The following is a 4,763-nucleotide window of genomic DNA, read 5'->3' as shown; positions in this document are numbered from 1 at the left end:
GAGTGATGATATTACATATCGGCAGCTCTTAGATAAAATGCATCAGATTACGAAGATTGCATCGGATGAATTCGATTTGATAATTAAAGTTGTGTACGGTGATGCACTACATGGATTCCTTTGTCCACATAGAATCAAAGACAATGAAGATCTCGAAGCAGATATGTTATTCTATTGACAGACTCCTCCAACACAAATACCATTATATGTAAAGAAAGTGAGGCGTTGTCCTCTCGTTAAAGATAATAGCATACATTATACTTTACATTCGAACCTATCGTCTCTTGATTTGTAGCCTTCAAGTAATGATCAGATAGTCGATGATTCTGAAATACCTGGCCCTTCAAGTAATGATAGATATCACGATCGAGGACTCGATGAATGCGATACACGCGACCCTTCATGTAACGATACACATCATGATCTAGGGAATGATGATTGTGTTGTACCTGGCCCATCAAGTAATGATAGATATCAAGATCGAGGACTCGATGATTGCGATATTTGCCACCCTTCAAGTAACAATCACTTCCAAGGAATAGTTGACCACTGCAATCTCCAAATCCCATCCGTTAATGATACGTCTTTTGATCCATCCGTGCAGGTCAATCCATATCCTATAAACTTAAATTTACCCATACCGGTGTATGAAGAAAATGGAGAGATTCTTAGATCAGTGTATACTGTCTTCGCTCAATCTAATGAAGCTTTTGTCAATTCAATCATCAAGGATATCCAAAATTTGTAGAAGATGCAATTGAAATATCTGTTGGGCAAGTGTTCAAGGACAAATGCCGATTACAATATTTTCTATGTAAATATGCAATGCGCCACAACTTTCAGTATAAGATCTTGAAGTCTAACAAGCTAAAATATACGATTAGGTACATTATAGAAAATTGTAGTTGGAGGATGCATGTTTCAAAGTTGGAAGGCACAGGGATGTTCAAGATAAAGACTTACAACTCGAAGCATACATGTAACATATCGTTTGAGGCGATACGCCGCTCTGAGTCAACGATCGTGAATGACAGTCGTGATATAGTAACCTCGAAGAGGAAGGGAAGAGATCATCACCAAGCCACCAGTTTGATAAGTAATGAATTTGGCGTTAGTTGTATGAGTTCGATACTGATTTACACGCCAAAAGAAATTCAATATCGAATGAGTGAGATGTACAGGGTTGAGATCAGCTACAAGAAAGCATGGAAAGGTAAAGAGATTGCAACGGAACAAGTCTTGGGATCTTATAAGGGTTCTTATAATGAGTTTCTTGCCTATCTTCATGAGTTGAGAAATGTCAATTTAGGGACTGACGGAGTTACAGGTGAATGACAAAATAAATAGTTTTGAAAGATGCTTTATTGCAATTGGACAGTGCATCAGAAGTCTACATTTGCATATTCGGAGGGTCATGTGTGTTGATGCGGCACATTTGACAGAAAGCTACAAGGATGTTCTTTTCATGGCTATTGCATTGGATGAAAATAATCACATTCTCCCTGTGGCATATGGGATCAGAGAATCTGAGAACAATAGTGGCTAGAGGTGGTTCCTTGAGAATTTATCTAAAGTAATCGGGATTCTTACAGGACTAGTTATAATGTCAGATCATTACAAAGGGTTGGTTAGTGAAGTCCATGACATTTTCCCATATGCGATCCATGGATATTGTGCTCATCATATTCTTGAAAACATGAAAAAGGTATGTTTGGATGATTCTATGAGGGAATACTTTTGGGGTACTGTTAAGACATACCGGACATCCACGTTTTGGAAGATGATGCGATGCATTCAAATGTTGAATTCCACAGCATATCAGTTCCTTCATGGTATAGAAAAGGAAAGATGGGCATCCATTTTCTTTCCTGGCATGAGGTATAACATTGTAACTACCAACATCGATGAAAGCATGAATGAATTGTTTGTAGATGCACAGATTACTCCGTTACGAAATTTCTTGAATCAATAAGGAGTAAAATTCAAGACTTCTTCTTCCACCGCCGAGACAAAGCCTCAGCTTGTAAGGGAATTTTAACTCCTTGAGAAGAAAAAAGATTAACCGAACTTTATCACTTGGAAGTGCGAAAGACACAACATATCGCGATTTTAGCGGATGAGTTCCAAGTGACAGTATGGGGAATGACCGATGTAGTGAAGCTAAGAGGAAAGAAGTGTATGTGCAGTGAGTTTGGTTCAATGTTGTTGTCTTATATTCATGTGATAGCGGCCTATGATAAGTATCAGCTTGATATGTACAAATACTGCTCTCCATTCTACTCCAATGAAATATATTGTAAAACATACCAAGAGTCAGTTTACCAAGTACTTGATAAGACACAATGGAACATTTCAGATGAAGTAAAGATTTTATGTAAGAATATGAAGCCTCCAGAAACGAGAAGATTTGCTGGAAGACTGAAAAATATTCGAATTACATTTCAGGGAAAAGATAGGCCAATACCCAGATGCTCGAGATGCAAACGAATAGGTCACAATCGACGTCGATGCACTTTTATCCCTGCAGGCTGAAGCTGATAATGACTTATTACTTTGATTTTTTTATTATTTGTGATAATGTAATGTAATCACATCAATTAGCATTTTGACCTTGTGAACTATAATATACTTATTGATTAATGAACCATTGTGGATATTAACTACGACCCAATGTGGATGATAATCACAAATCGTTGTTCATTTGAACTACGACCCAAAGAGAAAATCATGTACTTAACAATGGGTCATGGTTGTCATGATATATAGATCGTGGTTGTCATGTTATATGGGTCGCGCTTTCACATAGGGTCGTGGTTGTCAACAACAATCCAATATGGATGATAACCACGATCCATTACAATTATAAACCATGACCCATGTAACATGTCAACCATGACCCACGCAACACGACAACCACAACCCATATAACATGACAACCATGAACCCATATCAACTGACAACTACGATCAATGCTTCACAACAACCATGACCTATATAATACGGCAACCACGACCCATATATCATTACATTTAGGATCCATGTATCATGACAACCACGACCTATACAACATTACAACCATGACCCATATATAATGACAATCACGACCGATGTAACATGTTAACCACGACCCATATATAATGACAACCACGAACCATGTAACTTTAACAACCACAATCCATATAACATGACAACCACGATCCATTTTACATGAAAACCATAATATATAAAAACTGTCAACAACAACCCTTTGTCTGGGTCGTGTTTTAACAACATGAAGGATCGTGATTGTCATCTATGAAGGGTCGTATTTGTCACTGTGGATGGTCGAGATTTGATTTCTTGGAGGGTGAAAGGTTTGAAAACGTGAAGTTGTATTTTTTATATCACATGACAACCACGATCCATATGCCGTGACAACCATGACCCATGACATCTGACAATCACGACCCTTCTAACATGAAAATCATGACTCATATAACATGACATCCACGACCCATAACCACTGGAACCCATGAATCATATTCCATGATAGCCACGAACCATATTCCGTGACAACCACGACCCATGTTCAATGGGTCGTGTTTAAGGCCCAACTCTTTAGCCCACAACTTTGTAGCGTGGTTGTTATGTTATATGGGTCGTGGTTTTAATGTGCGATGAGTCCTAGTTGTCAGTTATTATAGATCGTGATTTTCATGGTATGTGGGTCGTTGTAGTCATATTATATACATCGTGGTATTCAGATTTTACGGACAAATATGCCTTTGACACGTAAAGAGAAGTAATAATGAAAAGGTAAGGTCGACGCAGGATTTCTTATGTTGTGCCAGTATGTCTTATATGGTTGTGGTTATCTCTTGGTTGTGGGACAAATGTGATGTAAAATTTCAATCTACACTGATTATTAGTTGTTTGAGCATGTCTTAATCTTTATCTAAAAATATGAACGTTACTTATAGATGAAGTTGACCACACCTAAATATAGTTATAAAGTGTTGAGAACTACGTGGGCCGTATACTATTCTGATAAACATTATTTTTTGTTATACCTTTATATACGTACATTACAAATAATAATCAGGTTAAATGACATTTACAGATCACTCTAGACCCCACATATCTTAATTTGTACTGAATTAATATGTCGCATGTACGTACATTAAAAATGGCAAGAAAAGGCGAAAAAGTTCGCGTACGATTCCCAACTCACAATACCAATCGTCAATCATCTTGTTCTAGTCTATGAGCCCATCATAAATTAGATCTAATCCGTTAGAATTGTTCAGGGCTGATGGATTCCTGAGAAATGTTTAATACCGACATCGTATCGAGCCATCAGTGGCCTACACTAAGTAAAAAGGACTAATTATTTGCTTTTACGGAACCTATTGGTATGAACTGTTGTAGTCCACCGGATTGAATATTTTGATCATTCTTTGGGCAATTATGTTCCTTGATTTTACAAATAGAATGGACAGAACGGATCAAATAAAATGCAAATCGATGTGACTTAAAAATGTCCGAAGTTGGAAGATATATAATGTAAAGTAACCGCTTGTCCCCAAACAGAACACCGACCTTGTTTGGAGCTTCTTCTCTGGGACCCCCTTCCCTTTACATTTTTCTAGTTTTAAATCTACTTCACTGGGCCCCTCCATCGCCACTCAGCGAATACATCTAAAAGTTTAGTCCAGCTCAGTCCATATAAATGGCAAAGCAAGGTATATGTTTTTTCAAACTCTATTCTCAGTGTTTAAAGAGGA

The sequence above is a fragment of the Magnolia sinica genome, chromosome 2 (assembly GCF_029962835.1).
Source record: "Magnolia sinica isolate HGM2019 chromosome 2, MsV1, whole genome shotgun sequence".
Classification (NCBI taxonomy): Eukaryota; Viridiplantae; Streptophyta; class Magnoliopsida; order Magnoliales; family Magnoliaceae; genus Magnolia; species Magnolia sinica.
This window is presented reverse-complemented; position numbering follows the sequence as displayed.